Below are 23,237 nucleotides of genomic sequence, written 5' to 3'. Positions count from 1 at the left end.
TCTTCTCCAGATGGCCTGTATAAAGCCCAGTTGTTCTTCCAAATAATTTATGGTTATGACACATGTGTTATCTCTCTAGACTAGATGAGAGTTTTTTCTTGGAAGAGGAAATGGTCTCCTCCATTCAAATGGGGAAAGTGAGCACCTAATTGAACTGAGGCTGAAACTTGGTGGAGTCTGAGTTTAGAGAAGTCAGTAAGTTAGGGATGTTGCTTTCAACCCCCCTCTACCCACAAAACCTGTGTGGTCTTAAGCTCCCTCCATATAAGAACCCCAAACATAAAAGTTCCTCAGAAAAGAGTCCACATATTTCTAACCTCTTGCTTTACAGCTTTTTTCCAGTAATGCCTTCCTTTCTTTGTTAAAAATTCAAACATTTATTATTCAATATATTAATAAAAAGGAATGTCTGTACCACATATATATTAAGAAGCATACTAAAAATTTGAACACCTGTGGAACCACCGATCGACTTACAAGCCAGAACACGGCTAATGCTATTCATTTTATCTGTGGTTCATTTCTTTCCTCCTCCTTCCCCTCCCACTATGAACCACATTGTGCCTTCCTTTCCAAAATTTTCACGAACTGACTGTAATTATTTATAAAGAGTTTTGAAAACCTTTGTGGGAGAATATGCAATGTAACTTCTGATGTGTATTTACAATAATTCTTCACCTTGTGCTGAGGTCTTTCTAGTCTACAGTCTTCTCTGAAATTCACCACAGTCCTATGAGCTAACTGGGATGGGCATTTTATGCTTTTGCAGATAGGGAAGAGAGGCTAACACAGGACTCATAACTGATGAGTGGGTAGCAGAGTTGAGGTTAGAACCAGAACCTTCTGACCCTAAGTCCTGTGATCTTTGCACAAAACGACATTGCCTAAGAGTGAGTAGTTGCTACTGGTAGATTTCCAAGGAGAAATCCTCGTTCCTGACCTGATAGAAATATCACTGCAGGTCACAGTAGCAGACCAACAGTAGCTTGTATTGTTAGCAGATCCAGAAATTCAGGGCCAGGTAAGGTACCTTATTTTTCCTTGTATTTTCAGCCCTCTGCATTGTATCTGAAACAGTAGGTTCAGGTTAGAATCCTGGGCTCTGGCATGCAACATCATGACATTGAAAACTGGCTCTCCATTTAGTAGCTATATGACATTGGGCAAATAAATTAACCTCTGTAAGCCCCAGTTACTGCTTTGTAAAATGAGCTGAATCATACCAATTCTCAGGGGTGCTGGGAGGAGTGAATGAGACAATGACTATGTAGTGACAGCAGAGTGCTTGCCACAGAGTAAGCACTGAATAGATTGTAGCTAAAATTAAAAAGAGAGTGTCTGTTTCCATGTCCTTGGGCGAATCATTTTATTCCATCTCTTCCCCGCTTCCCGAAGCTTCAGTGCCTTACCTTTAGTAAGGGGATTAGACAAAGATGAATTCTCCAGATCGTCCCAGCTCTGACTTTCAATGATGCTAGATATAGTTCCCAAGACTTCTGCTGACTTAGTTTAACACATTATTTGACTTTAGAAAACCATATCCAAATGCCTCCGTTGTTCATTACCAAGTCCTCACATAACACACAGACTGTGACAAGATAAAATTATAAAATAATAACCAATGCTTTTCTTTCCTGAAATTTTCTTGTTGCCCCATAGGCTACTGCCTATTGGTAGCATTCACTGATTTGGCCCTAAAAAGTGTAAACATTGAGTTTCTGAATTGACTTTAAACAAGCCTGACTTTTAAAAATCAGGCTTCCTATTGGAAGAGTCAGACTTTTGAGAGAGAAAAGGAGTTCTTAAGCATTGAGTTTACTTTTAAACTGTAGTCCGGAGAAGGATGTGCAATGGTGTGGGAATGGTTCCCCATCAGACAGGCATTAAAGTCTAAGTGACTGGCGGGGAGCCAAGTTTCAGAGAGAACATGACCGACACTTTGATGCTACTGAGTGTCTGAGATGGACCTCCTACACTGAGCCATGTGGTGGAGGTGGAGGATGAGAAAGGAGAGATTTTTAATACGTCTTGGAGGATGTCAGGGCAGAGAGGACCTGCCCCTTATTTCCCAGGAGAAGCCGGAAGGCAGAAAGCCTTGAAAGAAGTCCTTCTCTTCCAGCCCCACGGTAATATGGTGCAGCTGAGGAAGAGCAGAACGGTGTGGTGTGTGTATGCAGAATCTCCTCCCACTGTTCACGCACGTGCACGTGTGCAGTTCCACGGAACAGTTACCAGCGGGGGCGTGGAACTGACTGGGAGCCAACGAGGAACTTGGAGAAACCTTGGAGTGAGGATGAGCTGGACCCAGGATGACTCGCGTGGGCGTGGTTACCAAGGGAAAGGCGGGGATGCACAGGGCACTTCTGCGTGCAGTGGGGACGGAGGCCTGTGAAGCAGAGAAAGATAGGGTGAATTGTGTACGCAACAAAGCCAGCCTGAGAGGAGACAGCTCAAGAAGGGCTGGCGGACTATATTCCTGTGGACGCTAGGATAATAGACCACACGGCTTAGTCTGGGAGACAGACAGACACAATTACCAGGAATGCTGTGTGTTATGTGCTGTACTAGAGTATATCCACGGTGCTATTGAAACTGAGCGAGACATTTCGGGGCCTTCCTGGGAACAGACCCTCATGTCCCCTGCTTCTTAATATTAAACTATGATATTAATTTTAAAATATTAAACTATTTTCAGTCTGTAACTTCCTCTTGGGATTTGGGTTATCAGACTCTTTGTTCTACCATTAAAAAAACAAAAAACAAGCAAATCCCCCCTTCCCAAAAGCCCCATTAGTCATCAGGCTTCTGGAATTGAAGAAGGGGAGTGGAGAAAGGGGAGAAAAGCCCTGAAATGGGAAAATGGTTTGGAAATAATACTTTATTAACAATAAAAATACTATCTTATTTTCCTATGCATGTAAACACATTTGCATATGTTCCCTTAATTGATCCATGTGAATTAGGCTGTTACAGATGAAAGAGACGCAGATTTCTAGATTGAAGCTCTTTCTACTACTATTTTGATCAAGAAGACAGTGCCTAGAGATGGGTGTGTGTGTGTGTGTGTGTGTGTGTGTGTGTGTGCGTGCGCGCGCGCGCGCGCATGCGTGCATGTGTTGCTGGGGGAGAAGGGAGATCTTTCTAGAGGGAAATGTCAATTAAAACAGAATAGTCACTCAACAAAGGTGTGATGAATGAAGGAATAGAGGGACTTGGGTTGGACTCTGGAACTGTTCTGTGAACCTGCCATTGTTTATCAAGACATAAATTGTGTCCTGATAAATAACTGCACCTGCTTTATAGTAACTCTCTGCATTTAGGAAATTGACTCAGATTTGTGACACTCTCATTTGTTTACTCATTCAATAAATATTTACTGAATGCCAGTCATCGGTATTGGTGCTAAGTACATAGTGGTACAGAATAGATACAGTTCCTCCCTCATGGAGATAGTAAGTGTAGAGAGAGGGAGAATAATATTAAGCAGGTAATTAAATAGGAATGTATAATTATAAATTGCGCCAAGTGCTAAAAAGGAAAATTACAGATTGTGGTCAGGATATAACACGTGATGGTGTTTTACTATCAAAGGAGAGGCAACGGAGAAGGACTTTTCCCCATAAAGAGTGTTCAAACTTTCATTCTGGTGGTAGGAACTTTGCATTTTATCCAAGAGGCTTTGTCCTTCATTTTCATAAACTCACATTAAAATATAATTCAGTGATACACTTTGTAAGATGTAGTATATTTTTGTGTTGACCTTATGTGTAGTAGGTTGTAACTGAAACCTGAAGGCAAGCTTTAAGAAGACTTCTTGGACCAATTGGTGGACATTAAATCTGGTTTAGAGATAGGGACATAAACTTGTGACTCTAAGTTGTCAACAGGGAAAACGATCTAAAAATAATATAAAGTTGTGTTTTGCCATGAAGAAAGAACAGGTAATCAGGCTAATTTCATGGGTGCATAATAGGTGTTTGGAGATCTCAGCTGTCATACAACTTGTTGATATGACTAAATTTCCCAAACACAGTAGGTTGATCTGTTATCCTGAAAGAAATGACCGAAACTCACCTTTTTACATTTGTTCAACATTTTGGTGATTTGACCATCCACTGAAGACCATTAAGTGCAAGATACTCTGTGAGGTACACTGTAACTACCAGAATGCATATGGAATCATCTAGAATGGAATGATTTTGCAGTCTAATAAAATCTATAAATAAGACATTAGACATTGGCAATCATCCTGAGTGGCTGAGAAGTCTTTGAAAGAATGCTTTAGGTGCCATCTTGTGGTCAGTATTATGAATGTATTGAATTCAACTCATTTCAGCTTGCCAGAAAGATTGTTTAAAAAGTTTATGAAGACATTTGGGCTGTTGGGACTTGAAAACTTTCCCCATAGAACTAGTGTCATGAAGCGAGATTACATTATCTGGCCATGGCAAAGCCCTGGTATGTTAATCAGGTCTCTTTCAGTGTCAGGTGACAGATACCTATTTCACACTAGCTTAAATAAGAAAAGGTGTTATCTCACAGAACTGAGGAAGTAGCAGCCATGGCCTTGGAGGCTAGATCCAGGACCCAGTGTGACCAGGACCTGCCCCTCTGTTTCTCATTTCTGTTCGGTTTTATCCCCTCTTGCTTCAGGGAAGAGTGTTGTCAGAGGTCCAGATTTCAAATCATTTCTGCATTATGACTGAGGTACAAACTCTGGCCTGATTTGGGTCACATGCCAAGCCTTGTACCAATCATGCACAAGGCTTGGCATGTGACCCAAATGGGGCACATGCCAAGCGCCACTGGCATGGGGAATGGGGCACCATGAACTGCCACCTTGAATCTGTGATCATGCCCTGTGGTTGGGGGTGGAGGAGAAGGGACTTAGCAACATGAATATGTTACCGTAGTGACAGAATATGTGGGAATGTTTGCTGGGCAAATGAGCAAACTAAAGGAGAAACCCAACCCACTACATTCCACTACTTGGACACCAGCACACATCCATACCCTTTCCCTGTGCACGCAACTCTGAAAGGGCCAAAACACTTTAACTTTCCTGAGTACAATGCGACAGCACAAACTTACCCCCTCTTCAAGAGGAGGCAACTCAAAGATGCATTGAGTTGATGAATTCAACACCAAGCTTAGGATTTCTAGACAGTGTGCATTCCTCTTAGGTCCAGATAGAGTGGCTACTCTTGGTCCAACAATCTATTTCCATTAAGGAGAGAAAAAAAAAACTTGACCACAAAGTCAGTTCACTTGAATTGATCTATTTTGGGTTTACTTAACATATATTTGAAAATTTCCAAAAGAAAAGAATCCTCTGAGAAACTTATTTTAGTAAGTCAAACACTTCAGAGACATTCAATCATTTATTCAAATAAGCAGTTATTTGAACCCCTAATATTTGTCAGATATCATTTTAGGTCCTAGGAATATGTCCCTGACTTCTCTGAACTTAAAGACATGAAAAATAATTACAATACTAAGCAGTAAGGGGCTGTAATTGCAGTATGAATTGCATATATGTTCAACTTGTAGCATTTTTAGAATTCTGTATATTTCACAAGTGGTGCTTATGTAAAATTAAAAACCACTGAAATAAGAGAATCTCATTGGTACAGAGAATAGTGGTAAATATTGATAGAACCTCAAAGAGTTAGTGATATTACTAGGATGAATTTCAGAGTGAAAGATACTTGGCAATGGTTTGTCTAAAAAGATGGAAGCATTTTCTTCCTCTTTCTAGTTTTTCTAGTCTTTTGTTCCAAGCAGAGTTTGGTTTGTTCACTTGAGGGCTAATTAATCATCAAACAATATTGGAATCAATGTACATTATTCATTAGTCAGTTTCAGAGCTCATTGTCCTGTTGGCATTTCTAATTTAAAGCAAATTGAATGATTTATTTTAAGACTCTACATTTAGCTTAATGATTAGAGGAGAAGGATAGGGTAGCGCTTAAGGGCATGGGTTTTTGGCACTATATTGACCAAGGTTTGAATCCTGGCTGCACTCTTATTAACTGTCTGGCTTTCAGCACATTTTCTAACCAAAGTCTCAGTCTTCTGATCTGAGTAGTGGGAATAATACCAGTACTCACCTCATAAGGTTATTGTGAGGGTTCAAGAAATGTGTAGTGGTATTAACACCTAGTTAGGGTACAAAAATGTTAAAACAAAAATCAGAAAAAAGCAAAGCTTTTCTTAAGTACCTTTTATAGGCAGGCACTACATGGCTGAAATCCATTTATTAATGTCTTAGAGACCATGGATTTAATGATCATTGTCTATTCATATAATCAATTACTCTGTTCTTAATTGGGGGCCAGTATCACTTGGAAAGGGTATTGGGAGTGTGGAAATTACAAGGCTTTGTTTTTATTTATTATACTGAGTGGTGTTGTGGAGGAACCATGGGACTAGCAAAACTATGTGAAAGTGCTGTTGACAGGGACGTGGTGTCGGTTGGTGGTGTTGGGGACACTCTGGCCATTGTTGAAGTTTCATCCTGTGTGAAGGGAGCTCCTCTGGTGTAATACTTTTGAACTTTTTGGCCCCTTTGTTCCTCTCTCGAGGAGGAGTCTCTTATCTGACTGCTGGATGTGGAAGGATTAACTATGACGGTACGGTCCAGACTCTCCCCTTTTCTCTTGGGATTGAGCCTGTCTGCAGGAAGCTTGCATTCTACTCTGATCCTCCTTCCCGTAAATATACCAGGGACAGGCCCTGTCTCTGTGAGGCTTGTCCCTTTCCAGTGGTGCTTGTGACTCAGAAGTAGTTTAACTCTTAGGTTCAGTATAATGGAATCCCCTTACCTAAAGATATGAGCCACGTCCTCTAGTTTTAACAACGTGATATCCAGTCCCCTATCTGCCTTATTCTTTGATCTTTTTTCTTTTTTTGTTTTAATTTGTTTTTTGGCTGCGTTGGGTCTTTGTTGCTGCGCGCAGGCTTTCTCTAGTTGCCGCAAGCGGGGGCTACTCTACCACGCGGTGCATGGGCTTCTCATTGCGGTGGCTTCTCTTGTTGCGGGGTACCGGCCCTAGAGCACGCGGGCTTCAGTATTTGCAGCACGTGGGCTCACTAGTTGTGGCGCACAGACTTAGTTGCTCTGCGGCATGTGGGATCTTCCTGGTCCAGGGATCGAACCCGTGTCCCCTGCATTGGCAGGCGGATTCTTAACCACTGCGCCACCAGGGAAGTCCCTGATCTTTTTTTCTTAATCGTCTCACATCATTTGTGGAAAAGATGGATGTTATTTGTAGAGCCTATTGAAGTCCCAACAGTTCTATCAACATAATAATTGCATAGGTTCCACTGGGGACCTCTTAAGAGCCTGAGTGGGATACACTTCAGGATTATCTATTGAGGGGCAAGGAAGCTGGCGTATTTATCCACCAACTCCCATCCCTCACTGATTGAGGGTTGCTTTGGGGGTGTTAATTCCCTGACACTTTTAGTTGGTCCATTTTGTACACAGCAGAAGTCCTCAGTTAGGGAGATGCAAGTACTTGATGTAGAAAAACATTAGTGTGGCGACAACTATCTATTGAGGCTACAGTGACTTTCAGTGTGGGTTGAGGGGTTATGGGTGGGGTACAAGCAGTGCCTGCTAGAAAGTTGTCCTTGAATCCCCCTTAACTATGTTAGGTGCCCTTGCTATGGTTCCACAGACTCCTATTTCCTCCTTTATAAAACCTACCACATTGTACAGGTTGTCTATTCTTTCTCCTAGGCTATAATCTCTATGTGGCAGGGACAAGACCCAGGTTGTTCACTGTGGTGTCCCTAAGCCTAGGTGATCAGTAAATATTTGTTAACTGAATGTTCTGATCAGGAATAAATAAATGTTCACAGCAAAAACACTAACTGTATGAATATTATTAAAGCTAGTTTTGGTACTTTTTATTTACTACACATGGGATAGTACTGCTGAACTCATTTAACACAAAGACATGAATGCTTGGTTTGAATCCATCTGATGCTGGTGTCAGACTTGAAGGAAACTTTTGTCTTTTATAATTTTATGGTCAATGAAAAGAGGTAGAGATCAGATATTTTTCTCTTTTTTAACAAATATTGTAAGCACGGGGTAGTTTCCAAGAAGGTAAGATACAGTTAAAATTTTATTAAGTTTTAAGTCTTTCTAATCGGTTCTGTTTGTGAAGTTAGTTGTCAAAATTTCCCAAAGGGAGAGAGTTCAGCAATTTTGGACGGATTTCGGGGCTGAGAATATGATGGCGCAATGTGACAATTCTGCCAGTAGGTGGTGCCGTTTCACGAAGCAATTGACGCTTTTTTTGGGTTTGGACTGTGTTGAGTTCACAACATTAATCTCAAAATGAATTAGATTAGTTTCTGAAAGATTGATAGGATTTTAGCATCAGACAAGCAATAAGGCGAGAAAAGCCAGCCACCCCCCTCCATAAGCAAAAAATTCAGAGGGAGATAAAATCTTTGCAATTCATACAACTGCAGCCAATAGTATGGGGAAGAAGAAATACACAAAAATGATGGCTAATTCTAAGTCGATTATATGCTCTGGTGTGGCCTGGATAATTCCAGTTTTGAAAGACTATTTTGGAAAGGCACATATGCCAGGAAAAATTCGGATATAATGGATAGCTGTTGCTGTAGGGTCAAGAGTTGCTTAAATATACAGCTTTAAGATGAACTGGGAAGTGCTGGACTTAGCTTTGTGAATTACCTCATATGAAATACATTCATGCTTGCAAATTATTACATTTAAAAACAACTCATAAGGGGCTTCCCTGGTGGTGCAGTGGTTGAGAGTCTGCCTGCCAATGCAGGGGACACGGGTTCGAGCCCTGGTCTGGGAAGATCCCACATGCCGCGGAGCAACTGGGCCCGTGAGCCACAACTACTGAGCCTGCGCGTCCGGAGCCTGTGCTCCGCAACAAGAGAGGCCGCGATAGTGAGAGGCCCGCACACCGCCATGAAGAGTGGCTCCCGCTTGCCGCAACTAGAGAAAGCCCTCGCACAGAAACGAAGACCCAACACAGCCAAAAATAAATAAATGAATACATAAAAATTAAAAAATGAAAAACACCTCATAAAGTAATTTTTAATATTCTGATATTGTATAACTTGACAAACTGCTGAGCTATCTTAATATTTCAACTGAATTTAATAAACACTTATTGGGGGTCTACTATGTACCAGGCAGTCTGCCAAGCACTGGGAATCCACAAATTAGTGAAACAGAGCCCTTCCTTCCATGTTAGCCTTTAGTTCAGCTGTTTTCAGGCCTTATGGAGACTTTGCTTCTCCTCCATCACAGCTAAAGGTCTCAGTCCAAGGGCTGTGGTGCAAGGAGAGGAGTCAATACTCCCTAAATCCGTTGTCCTTTCTGTAGCAAGGTCCCTGCTTCTCTCATACAGAAACATTGTCTAGTCGGAGGCTACAGAAGAGTGAGAATTGCTCACCCTCTGATTGTGCCCCTTGTGCTACCACCCTTCAAACAGGGAAGAACTATGGTCATTTTAGATGTTTATTACAATCTAGTGATAGATTTAAAAAATTATCACTCATCATACCTGAATTTTATAATCATATCCTTTTCCAGGATGCCTGTAGAAGGTTCAAAGACACAGCGAAATGGTCAAAGTCATATTCTAGGAGAAGCCTTGAAAATGACATCTCTTGTGCCAAGACACTAACAAGATTGCCCCCAGGTTTATCCTCTCCTCATCATTCAGAAAGATTCAAGATGGTAAAAGTTTCCCCATGCAGCAGCAGAAGGATACCCAATTACTTTTTATAAGAGTCAAAGCTTTTAGAAGAAATGAGCAGCCATTATACTGAAATGGGTCATAGAACAAGATATCTTTGAAAACACACAGTCCTGGTTCGGATCCCAGCTTAACCACTTATCAGCTCTGTTATTTGGGGCAATTTAGTTAACTACTGTAAGCCTTGGTTTTCTCACTTAAAAACAGGAATTATAGTTCCTAGCTCATAAGGTTGTTGCAATTCTTGAAATAGGATAATATACGGGAAAGCAACTATAGTAATTCCTGGCGTATGAGGCGTCCAAGAAAATGTTAGGATTGTCTTCTCCCTCTTTGGAAGGGGGTAAGGGCAGTCAGTCACATGGTCATCAAACAATGTATAAGGATGCTCGGTATCAACATTGTGTCATCACCACTGGCCCCTCGTCTCCTCTTGGTTCGCTAGTAATCAATGCTCCTCATTTTGACGGCAATGTCAATAGACAATTTCATGGTAAAGTCAATGAGCAGATGATCTCAAGGGCTAATTCTGAAAGCATTCATACGCAGATCCAGAGTGGAGAGAGGCCATTTATATTTCTCACATGTGTTCTTGTAACTGGTAAACCGGAAAGCTGGCATTCTGAAAGAAACTGATGAGATGACAGATCATGTTGGGGCATCCCAGAGCTTTCTCCTTTGTTGAGTGATCCTAAGCCTGCTGGCTTAAGTGAAGTGAGGAACAGTTTCTCTTCACATGCCACGGACAATATGGGAGCCCGACTGCTTTTGTTGCTGATGAAAATATTATGGCCTCGATTCCCTGTAATCAATTTACTGCTTTATGGACCCAAAGTCCTCCAGAGAATTTAATAAATTCACATAATGTTTCTAAGTGCTGCATTGTGCATTTGGAGCACTGACTTAGCTGACAAATATGAAAAATTCGTGTAGCTAGACAAATCCCTCGTGATTAGACATGTGTAGAAGCTAAAGAGAGCACGTTGCTCCTGAGAAGGTCAGCATTAACATATGGCAGAGACCCTTCTCGTTGATCTGCTTTGTGTCCCTCCAGCTCTGACAGGTAATACCGTCTGACCGAATATTTGGGGGTGGTTCCTACTTCCAGTGGGGCTGCATTTTTGGTTCTCTAACAACCTGCAGCTTCTGATCTGGGCAGAGCAAAAAACAACAAAAATAAAGGTGGTGGTGGAGCGTGTGACAAGGATGGCACACGCTGGATTTATTTTTATTTATTTATTTATTTAATTTTTATTTTTATGGAGTATAATTGCTTTACAATGTTGTGTTAGTTTCTGTGGTACAATGAAGTGAGTCAGCTATATGTATCCATATTTCCTCTCCCTCTTGGACCTCCCTGCCCCTCCATCCCACCCCTCTAGGCCATCACAGAGCACTGAGCTGAGCTCCCTGTGCTATTCAGCAGGTTCCCACTAGCTATCTATTTTACACATGGTACTGTATTTATGTCAAACCTAATCTCCCAGTTCATCCCACCCTCCCCTTCCCTGCCCCGTGTCCACATGTCCATTCTCTACGTCTGTGTTTCTATTCCTGCCCTGCAAATAGGTTCATCTGTACCATTTTTCTAGATTCCACATATATGCATTAATATATATTTGTTTTGCTCTTTCTGACTTACTTCACTCTGTATGACAGACTCTAGGTCCATCCATATCTCTACAAATGACCCAATTTCATTTCTTTTTATGGCTGAGTAATATTCCATTATATATATGTACCACATCTTCTTTATCCATTCATCTGTCGATGGACATTTAGACCCACTGGATTTAGGTAATGAAATGGCCACTGAATTATGGACATTTGATCCTAAAGATGTCAGAGGTTTCTAAGGGAGCTTTTTATGAGCTAGCATCACAGGTTCCTTGTTTAAAACTGGTTCCACTTAAGTTGTATTGAATCTTTCTCCACATCTCTGTCTTCCATTCTAACTTCCTTCCCAACTTAAATTTACCAAAAAATAATAAATAGTAAACCATTTTTATTGTTCAAAATAATCTCTCTTTATCAATGTACATATAAGCATTCTGCCTAGTTATAATCAATCAATCAATTGCTTTGTCTTAAAAATACCATTTTATATTCCATTTTTCCTCCTTAATGTTATTTCATACAAGCAATAATGTTATTTTATATCCATCTAGATGGGCCACAGAGCTGTGGTTTCAAATAGGTTTTTAGTATTGAATTTCTGAAACTTATCTTTAAAGTGGACACAAGCTGTGTTTTTTCAAAGACCACGGTTGTTCAGAATTACTGCAGATTTTGTTGTTGATTTTTAACTTGAATTTTGATTTTCAGCTTGAGCTAAGATTTAGGATTTAGCTTCAGTTCTCAAACTAGGGGAAATCAGCAATAGGTATATGAGAGTGGAGGTTTTGTAATAGCTGGTGGGGAAACAAGCCAACACCTGCCCCATCTCCCCAGCCAGCTTCATGTGGCTCAGCTTTTCCCTCTACTCTGGCAGCCTGTGAGGACTGAGTGACTGTTGACTATCTCCTGATGGACCATAAGGTTCGGGGCTGCTTCCATGGCTCTGGATCTGGGTGGGACAGACACCCAGATTGTTCACTGATGAAAAGGGAATACCGCTTCAGGTATTGGGATGCTGAAGCAATGTCATGTGACAGGTAAACTTTCCACTGCTCACAAAGCAGTTGAAGAGTTAGGGAACCACAGGTGGTCAGGTATTGACAACCAGTGATAGGACTGGAATGAATACCACTAATCAGTGAATTTGGGGTCATAAATATGTTTCCAGGTGGATTTGGTATTTACTCGAGAAATGGATGTTGCTGATTTGATACCTGGAGTAATGGTTACTAGCAATAGGGCAGGAGGCTAGATAAGTTATAGCTATCTTCTTTGAAGGGTTTAAACTGCTCAGCAAGCTTCCTTCACCTGCTTTCATTTATCCGATGTAGAGACTGAGGCATAGAGATGACAGATGACTTGCTTAGGTTCCAAAACCTAGTTAGTGCCTGAGAGAGGATAAAACTCAGCTTCTATGTTTCCCACCCATACTTTTCCCACCAAACTGGTGGTTCTGACCTTTTTCTGTATGAGGACTCTGCTGTGTTAAAAAGTTTAAGAACCCTTATATGCGACTTCCCTGGTGGTCCACTGGTTAAGACTACATGCTTCCACTGCAGGGGGCACGGGTTTGATCCCTGGTCCGGTAACTAAGATCCTGCATCCCGCATGCCACATGGTGCAGCCAAAACAAACAAACAAACAAACAAAACCAAAAAAACCTTCAAACAACAAAACAACAACAAAAACCTTATATGATGGTAGCTATATACATATATTTTTCCAATTTTTAAATTGTGCTAAAGTACACATAACATAAAATTTAGCATCTTAACCTTTTTGAAGTGTACAGTTCCATGGTATTAAATACATTCATAATATTGTGCAGCCATCACCACCATCCATCTCCAGAACTTTTTTTTTCAACTTGTAAAACTGAAATTCTATACCCATTAAGCAATACTCCTCATTCCTCCATCCCCTCAGCTTCTTGTAATCACCATTCTACTTTTTGTCTCTATGAATATGACTATTCTAAGTACCTTGTATAAGTGGAATCTTATGATATTTGTCTTTTTGAGACTGGTTTATTTCACTTAGCATAATGTCTTCAAGTTTCATCCATGTTGCAGCATATGTCATAATTTTCTTCCTTTTTAGGACTGTATAATATTCCACTGTATGTATATACCACATTTTACCTATTCATTCATCTTATGTTGGACACTTGTTGCTTCCAGTAGCTATATTTTTAGTATCTATTAATTGGGAAAATCCAAGATAGAGTAATAGAACTTTATAGCGACACTGTAGCCTCTTGGGGTGCACAGGATGAAAAATCATTGCATAAGAGATTTTTATATTAAGATACTTTTTAGTGAACTCTGACCTGGATGGCAGCACAATGCAATGATCTTATAAACAAGATGTTTGATTGGGAAGCTCCCTATCACACAGGAATTAGCAGTAGATGGTGAGAAATGGAAAGGTTGGGGGTTTAGTGAAGGTCCCTTTCAAGAGGAGATGACTTGCTAACGAACATGTTTTCTAGAGGTTCAACTTTTTATGAAGAATGGCACCACATGCCAAATCTAACTGTAATATATCCCATCACCCATCCTGAAATGGTAGAACTGAAATGCTTATACCAGGCAGACAAGATTCTACATTATTACTCAAATGATAAACGCTTGTGACGTTGTGATTTTATTTTTGCCACTTTTCTATTGCTGTCATTCCTGATAAGTATGTGTCTATACTTGTCAGGTTGAATTTGCTGTCAATTGTAATACATAAAACACATACCTGCGTATGTACACATTTTTTTCATTTTCTAAAACGAACATCATAAAAAAGACAGAAACGTGACCTCAAAAGGCAGGACACAGACTCAAAATATTGTACAGCAGCTTCATCTTTTTATTAGATTTTCTGTGTTTTCTCCCCACTAGTTGCTGGATAAAATCCATACAAATGAAATACTGGCTCACTCAGTAAATAATAATGAAAAGGTAAATTCATTTTACGGAGAAGCCAGTACATGTAAGACATCATCTTGAATGACTGTGATTTTCTTGAACTGATCACCAGGCTATTATAGTCTCTCAAAAATAATATCTGGCTTTTAGGCTCTCCGATTGTGCTTGCGACCTCTCCTTAACCCTTTGGCTCTTAAGAAAAATTGATTTTTTTTAACCATGTGCAGAGTATGCTGCTAAAATTACACAGGTGTCATTTAGTTCACATCACGTTGGTGTTCAAAGAGATGACAGTATACGTTGAGGGTCTTCTTTCTGCCATCATTTCTCCCTCAACTACACCCTCAATATTTTATCCTCAACTAAAATACCTAACTATTGTATCTTCAATAGTTATGATATAATACATATAATTATTTCTTTAAAAGAAGTAGAAAATAAGTATCTTTAGGGCTAAAATCATGTTTTCTTTTAAAGTTTATCTTGTAGCTAATTATGGGGCTACACCTATGTTAGGTTCCATTTTATGTTTTTTGGAAAAGCCCAGATGTGGTTGTACGATAATTTTGTTCTTTCCTCGGAGTGTTCCCTCCGGCTGGCGGGAGGAATGACATTTAAGTAGATGTACATATGTCAGAGAGGATGATAGGGTGACCAGCCATCCCGGTTTGCCTAAAACCGAGGGAGTTCCCAGGACGTATAACCTTCAATGCCAAACCCAGGAAAGTCTGGCAAACCTGGATGAGTTGGTGAAGCTAGAGAACGGGTTTTCTCTGGACTTTGTTTCTGGATGAGAGAAAGGTAAAATTCAACTCAACAACAATTTTTTGAGCAATCCCTATGTAAAGGACTTCTAAGGACAGATGATTAGCAAAACAAATCTGCTCTCAATGAGCCTTCTACCTGGAGGAGCTGGAGTCATGTGTCCAGATAGCGGCAGTCACACCTGTGCAAACCAAGTGCCGAAGGAGCACGTACACAGGCTGCGAGCGTCCAAGGAGGGAACGGTCCCCTAGGAATGGAGGTGGTCTGTGCTCAGATAGTCCTCTTCTAATTAGAAATAAAGTACTTATAGCTCAGAAATGCCATGCAAATAACTCAGTGTTTACTGAGAAGATAAAAATGAGCCAGTAAAGTCCTTGAGTAAGAAAGAGTTTGTGCTCAATTCAAGATGAGACTTAGGCATTCTTAAAAGCTTTAGTGGGCTTTATTGAAAACTTTGAAGATGGAAATAAGTTGGGAACTTTTATGTATTTGTCTCTAATATCAGGTGAGTAGCAGCCTGAGGAAACACACCTGTAACCTCTGAGAAGTGTGTCCGAATTGAAGTGGTCTTGAATTTGAGGGAAGGGCACCGTGAGCTTGGTTGGATAGGCATCCTACCTGCAGAGAAGCCAGGTTGGCGGGGTGAGGGTCTTCAGACAGGAGGATTCTGAGGATGGGCAGGCCCTGGCACAGATTATAGTTACTATTAGAAGGAGGAGAAAGCACGGCTGAGTGCAGGATGTCTATCCTGGTTTTTGAAGGTGTGAAAAATGGCCGATGGCAAATGAGGAGAGCCTAAGGGCAGAGTCAGACAGTCCTTTATTGGAAGCCCTTTCCCCATGGCTTTCTAGTTGTGTAACCTGGGGCAATCAAATCAATCCCTGCAAACCTCCGTCTTATTTGTGAACAGGGGCACAATTCCTTCAAGATAGTTTAGTCATTACGATTAAATAAGGTAATGTAAGAAATTTAGCTCAATTCTTGGTACATAGTTAGTTCCCAATAAATAGTAGTGATGAACATTGTCGTTATTAATAGTAGGGCAGCCATCTCATTCACTTGCCATGAGGAAATAACACTTGGTACTTCTTTCTCTTATCATTGTATACAATCTTTTTTTCTTCCTGAACTAAAATCATCCTTTTATTGATATGCACTGTAATTCTGAGAACAGTTTTCTAGCTGATACGCAAATTGAAAGCATAAAGTATCCATTTGATAAATTCCTTAGGATTAAAGTTTGACCTGTGTGACAAGCCAGCTGATCCGGGATTTCATCAGAACTAATAAGTTTCTTCCTGGGACTCCTCTGGGATATAGATTATTCTCTCCTCCAGTGGCTGTCTGCTCTCCTCGGCTGACCACCGGGATGGGAAGTAGAAGGCAGACCCTGTAGATAGCTGTCAGCGCAGCACATACATGTGACCGACAGTGGGAACAGCCTCACCTGCGCAAACCCACACCACCCAGGGTGCTCTGCTCTGCTCTTAGTGCAGCAGTTCCACTGACTTTCTGTGCCAGGGAAAGTCATCTTAGGGTCAAAGATGAATCCTCCTCAAGTGTCTAGCAGATATGAGAGCAGGAAGCAGATACAACGAAGGCCAGGTTTGTGCTCAAGGAGAAGAGAGACACTTTGAAGAAGTACCTACCTTGGCCAGCAAAGCAAATTTATGTCATATCCTCCTTATTGGGAAACTGGAAACTGTACACAGGCCAGATAGTAAATGTGTTGAATTCACCCTCACATGGTTGAATTCTGCCACTAAGATGATTCATTTGGTTTCAAAGGGAACTAGGAATTCAGTCTTTTTAAAATTACAGCTACAGGGACTTCCCTGGTGGTCCAGTGGTAAAGAATCCGCCTTCCAAGGCAGGGGACGTGGGTTTGATCCCTGGTTGGGGAACTAAGATCCCACATGCCGCGGGGCAACTAAGCCTGCACGCCACAACTACTGAGCTCGCGTGCTTCAATGAGAGAGCCCAAAGATAGAGCCCGCGCACTACAAGTAGAGAGGAGCTTGCACGCCGCAAGAAAGACCCGACGCGGCCAAAAAAAAAAAAAAAAAAAAATTACAGCTACAGACTGGGTTGAATGATACTATTCTCTGCTTAGAAGGTGAATATTTATGCTCACCTCCTACCAGTAAACACCATTAAGCAGTTGACGGTGAAGCCCATGGATTGGGCAAGCGACGTGAGCATCAGCTGTGTCGGCAGCTGGGTTTCAGCGGGGCTGACAGACGTCAATGTGTATAAAGTGCTGGAGAGCCACGTGGGACAGGACTCAGCCCTAGGAGAGGTAGGCGCCAGGCTTCATGAGCCCAGCCCCTCACCGAGCCCAGAGTAAGGTTTTGGGACGAATACTATTTGAACATATTCTACCTCATGGAAGAGTAATGAAAAAAAAAAAAAAGCTATAAGGCAGAAGCTGATAGAGTCATGATGCTAGAATTCTTACACTAGGTTTGTAAGCAGACCGGAAGTGCTTCAACGATAGAGCCTACCTAAGAGGGACAGAACTCCTGGGATATAAGGCCATGCTGCTGATGGGGAAGTACAGAAGCTGGGGGGTGCCCACTGTGTCGAGTTGAGATGGGTGTCTGTGAAGAGAGCAGTTTTGACATGCAGCAAATGTGGAACTTAAATCTACAGAAGGGATGTTGCAGGTTGGATTCCTGGAAAGATGACTTTAAATCAGAGGTTAGCATGCGAGGAGTTTATTAGGGCAAGCCCTTGGGATCATCACCTGTTGGGGAGGGATTGGACAGAAGGAGGATGTGGGTGGCGATGTGACCGACCCCACGGCGAGCTCCACGTCTGCAACAGACCTTTGGAGTTGACCCCAGTTGGGGCTTGGAGGCTGGATTTTCATGTCCCTGCCTCAACCTGTCATCGAATGCAGGTTGACCCTGGGAAGAGGGTAAGACTTTGGTTGAGGTGGTTGCATTCAGCCAGCTTGAGGGCAATTCCCAAGGGCTGAGAGCTGAGGGTTGTTGGAGGGCAGCATGCCCAGGAGTTGGGGGGAAAATTCCTTCAGTCCTGCAGTTGAGATTTAGGTAATATAACAGAGTCTATTTCAAAGGGACTTAATTTTTCAGGGGCCAATGGAATGTACTTCTGGTTTGGGGAGATAGAAGTCAGTGCGGACTATCAAAGCAAACTGTGGTAACCCTCAGATCTGGGAATCAGGGACTGACTGTGTCTTCAAACTAAGCTTTAAAGCAACTCAGATCGAAATGAATGAGCTCCAATCTGCTCTTGTGGCCTTCTCATTCTGAGAAGAGCATACCCTAAGATTTTCTCATACTCTAGTCAATAGTAAGTACTCCGTGTACTTCTAATGTTGCGTGGTGCTACAGAAATCATAGCAGCAATGAAAACAACAATCACAGCTAACACAAATTGAGTGTTACTATGTGCCAGCGCTCTTCTAAGTGCGCTATTTACAATCTTCTATTTAATCCTTACGATAACCCCATAAGGTAGGCAGTTTTATTATGCTCACTTGAAGGATGAAGAAATCGAGGCTCAGAGAGTTTAAATAGCTTGCCCAAGGTTATGTAGCTGATAAGTAGCAGTGATGGGCTGCAAACTCAGGCAGGAAGAGCAACACTGAAAAGGTCAGAACCAAAGCAAGGTGGTCTTCAAAAGAGATGGTCCCTGATGCTTTGAGAGCTGGTCGCACGCAGTTTCCTGAGCAATGGCAGTGGCACGACTGGCCACTTCTGTTTCAAGAAGTGAGTGTGCTGTGTCTGACCTGTCCACAGCTGCATCTCCCACATTAGCGCATGGAGGGTATGGCCCCCTGGGAAGCACGGCCAATTTGAGGCGTTCAAAAGAGATTTATTCAGTGATGGATGGAATGAATGTACTGGAAGGATTATTGTTTTTAGAGTTAAACAGAGTTAAAACCCTGGACAATTTCCTTACTCTCTCTGTGCCTCAGTTTTTCATCAATAGAAAGGAAATGATGTCTCGGGCTGATACGAGGTTTGGAAGTAATCATTGATCTAGCATAGAGTCTTGCACAGCATACACACTCACCAAGTGGGATCAATTATTATTATTATTATTAATGATTTTGCTCCACATGCTAGAAGGTGCTGTTTGATTTAAAAACTACGAAGAAGAACTAAATGCCTCTCTTTTTCAGCTTTGGAAGGCTTGACTACATTATCTTTAGTGTTCTGTTTTAAAACGAAGTATGGAATCCTAGATTTTCATGTTTCTCAGGTGCAAAGTTTTTAAACAAATAATTCTTACTGAAGTAAAAATGGAGTCTCTCCGTTCCATCCGGCCCCACCCAGCCCCTTTCCGACGTTTTCAAGGCACGTCTTGTTTTTATTACCCTTGCATTAACAGATCTACTTCAAGGAGCTTACCATGACCCAGGAAATGGAGGCGGACTAAAAATGGAGGAGGAGAGAGGGCAAGGAGACATAAAAGGGATTTTATGTTCTTTTTAAAGAGTCATTAAAGTAGTATAAAAGAAAAAAATCCTTAAAATGCCGCACAAAGTAGTGTTTAGATAAGACTCAGAGAACGTTTTCTATAGACAGGTGGAAAAAGCAAGGCTATGTGCTTTTGGCTGAGTTAACTCCTGGGTGGAGTTATGGTAAGGGGCTCTATCAGTCAGGGCTTGGTTGGATGTCAGAGAAACCTCTTCAGCTATTTTAAGTAGAAGGAAATTTCACACAGGGAGTAAGTGTGCTTACAAAATCATGGGAAGGATTGGAGGAGCAGGCACTAGCTGGTCCTCCGGGAGCTGCTATCAAAAGGACAATGCACACGGGCCCGGCAAAGGAACGAAGACTTAAGCACAATCGGGAAGTTGGTCCACTGTTGGTTCTGGAGTCATGTTACCTTAGCTGTGAGTCTGGGGTCAGGGTGCCACCACCTCGACTGTCATTTCAGAAACACATCACCTGGGCCAAAATCTAGGGGTCAGGAAGCTGGCTCCATCATTGTTGGCTCTGGAGCCCTGATCTTCTGATAAATCTGAACCAGCAAAATGAGTATCTCCCTCCCTACTTGACTCAGGTTGGAATCCAATTCTTGCCCAAATTCATCTTCAAACGAGTCAGGGAAATGGAGTTTTTGTCTTTTCAGCTTTGGCAGTGCAGGAAGGCATGGTAGACACAGGTTGGGATGAACGTTGAGCAAATCCATCCACAGTGGTTTACACGGTGGAAAACTGGGAAGGCTTCAGTTTTCTCTTCTCCGTTAAGCTTGTTTTTGCATGTGTATGCAAAGAATGGCACGCGAGCCTTTGGAAGCTTAGAACACACACTGTTATCTTATCTTGATCCCATGACTGATTTCAGTGAACTCTAACACAAACCTGAATTATTTGGAGTTCGGCACTTTGCTAACACCAAATAGGTTTAGAGAGAAAAGACAATTTAAATATCATTGGAAAAAGCAGTCCCCGTCCTTTAAAACTATTTTAAAAAAACCCATACCCATTAAAATCTCATTAAGAAATAATTAACAACTCCAATTCTCACTCACAGACAAGCATATTTAATAATGATGAATTTCATGGAGCTGTTTATTTTGTAATACACTTGGAAAACCATCGCTTCTCCAGTGGCTGTGACGAAATAAGTGCCCAGATTGTTTTTCTCCAGACCCTTTAGCCATGCCTAGATGCTTGGATCATAATCAAGTCTCTTTTTAACGAGATCACCATAGAGCAGTAGTGCTTGGAGCCTAATTGATGAACACAATGGCTTGTAATCTCTATTTTGTTTTATTTATTTATTTACTTATTTATGGCTTGTAATCTCTATGAGGTCAGGAACCACATCTTTCAACCCCCTCACCATCTGCCTCCCACCTCTGTTGATGGTATTTCCTAGGACCATGGACATAGCAAGTGTGTAAGTATTTGTTGACCATTTCTTAACTGAAGGGTGGAAAGCAGGAACGAATAATTGCTAAAGAGATCACATCTTGGTTTCAAATAGTGGTGAACATTGGGAAACATAATAGAGATTTTCTGATTTGGCAAAGTAGTTTTGATTTCACAGTTCAATTGTTCAGCCTTTTTTTTTTTTTTTTAACAAGAATGCTTATGAAAACAGTCCATATATATCACAGACAATTTTTTTTCTCCCTCTGGCTTTTATTCCGGAATAGACACAATGATAAATGAAATTCACATGGTGATTATGCTTTGAGCTTTTCATTCCCTGGAAGATACAGCTGTGGACACAAGAGAAGGAACACGTTCTCCCAGTAGCATCCTTACTCTAGCCTTCTTTTCAGTACTTTGCATGCTTCTCACGCTTTCCTAGATTTCATAATTCACCCCAGAATGACTATGTCCTCAGCATTTTTCCGCACTCTGTACCCTAATCAATGCTGTCCCATTTGACCTTTGCAAAGAGCAGTGGGCAAAGCAAAATTTTCCTCTGTGGATAAATTGCAAATTATTTTCCCCAGAGAGACTGCAATGAATGACTCAGAATAGTGTTCCACAATAGACATTTTCAAGCTGCATTATCATTATAAAGTCAAATACTTTTCTTTTGTATGAAATTTCTGATAGGAGCAAAGACATGAGTTCTAAGCAATATGCTCTCATCATGGTGTTTAATTTGTGTGTCTGAAGGAATGTGATAAATTACCAGGTAAAAAGGTCAGAAATTATTTCATCATTAAGCATCCCCAAATTATTTTTGAGTACTTGCTCTATGGATGCCAGGTACTGTTTTAATTGCTAGAAATACAGCAAAGAACAAAATGAACAAAATTCCTGCCTACACAAAACTTACATTCTAGTAAGGTGACATGTTAAACACACGTATGCACGTATAATAAATATGATGTCAGGTAGTGGTCATTGGAATGAAGAAAAATAAAGCAGGTCAAGATGAATGTAATAAGAGCTATTGTTTAAGCAGAAAATGATGTGAAGGGAAAGAGTGTTCCAGGCAGGGGACAGTAAGTGCAAAGGCCCTGGTACCAAAATGAGCAGGAAGGAGGGTGGTCAGGGGTCAGATGATGGAAGGCTTTCTAGGCCATGATGAAGAGTTTGGATTTTATTTTGGGTGTGAAGGGATGCCGCTGGAAAACTAAGAGCAAAGGATCAATCAACATGATGGATTTATATTTTAAAAGATGCCCCTGCTACTGTATGGAGAATAGACCATAGGTGGGATAAGGCTGGCAGCAGGCCAATAATCAGGGGCCATTGCAGTTATCTGGGTGGTGTGAACTAATGTATTGGCAGTGTGAGTGTTGTGAAGTGGTCACAGAACATTAATAAATAGAATTTGGGATTATATTGTTACTGAATTGGTCGAAAGGACCCCCCCACTTGGGCCCTAGCCTGGCCCAAGCTGCCTGCCTTGGTGCGGAAGGTTGTTTTTCGTTTGGATTCGCACAGCCAATAGCAAAACCAATGCTGAACAGCACAAGTTTTATTCAACGGCCAGAGAACAGAGAAGCGGTAACGTAGTTTGCAAACCAAATTCTCAACGCTACTCGGGCTGAGACACCATATATAACATATAGGAGGGTTGAGATAAAAGGGAGGGAATTGAGTAAAGAGACGGAGGAATTTTTTTTTTTTTTTAAGTTTCAGCCCTTCTATTTTTTTAATTTTTTAATTTTTAAAATCAGTCATCAATTTTATACACATCAGTGTATACATGTCAATCCCAATCGCCCAATTCAGCACACCACCATCCCCACCCCACTGCGGTTTTCCAGAGAGGGAGGAATATTCATGTCTTATCTGAAACAGCGGTGTGGTTTGCTCAGAACTGAGGCAAACACTCCGTTTCAGTCCTTGTATGGGCTCTTCTGGTTATTGTCATGGTAATTGTCAGCAGTCATGGCGCTGGTGGGCGTGTCACTTAGCATGCTAATGTATTACAAAGAGCATATAATGAGGCTCAGGGTCTCCTGAAGGTCAGGTCATCCGCCATCTTGGATTTGTCCGGTTCTAACCAGTTCTGGTGGGCTCTTGTTTTTCTCTTCAGGTGGTTTCCTGTAGGACAAGGGTAACACTTCTCGGCAGCTTACATTCCCTCAAGGAAGGAGGAGGGTTAGCGCTCGAGGCTAACAGCCGTGGTAACAATATTAAGAATAGTAACAATGTAGTTTTCATTCCTACTGTGCTGTGGACATTATTGGAGGAAATGTGCTCAGATGGTAAGTAAAGAAA

Source organism: Eschrichtius robustus, chromosome 4 (genome assembly GCF_028021215.1).
Source record: "Eschrichtius robustus isolate mEscRob2 chromosome 4, mEscRob2.pri, whole genome shotgun sequence".
Classification (NCBI taxonomy): Eukaryota; Metazoa; Chordata; class Mammalia; order Artiodactyla; family Eschrichtiidae; genus Eschrichtius; species Eschrichtius robustus.
The sequence above is the reverse complement of the archived record's forward strand: the minus strand, read 5'-3'. Positions refer to the sequence as shown.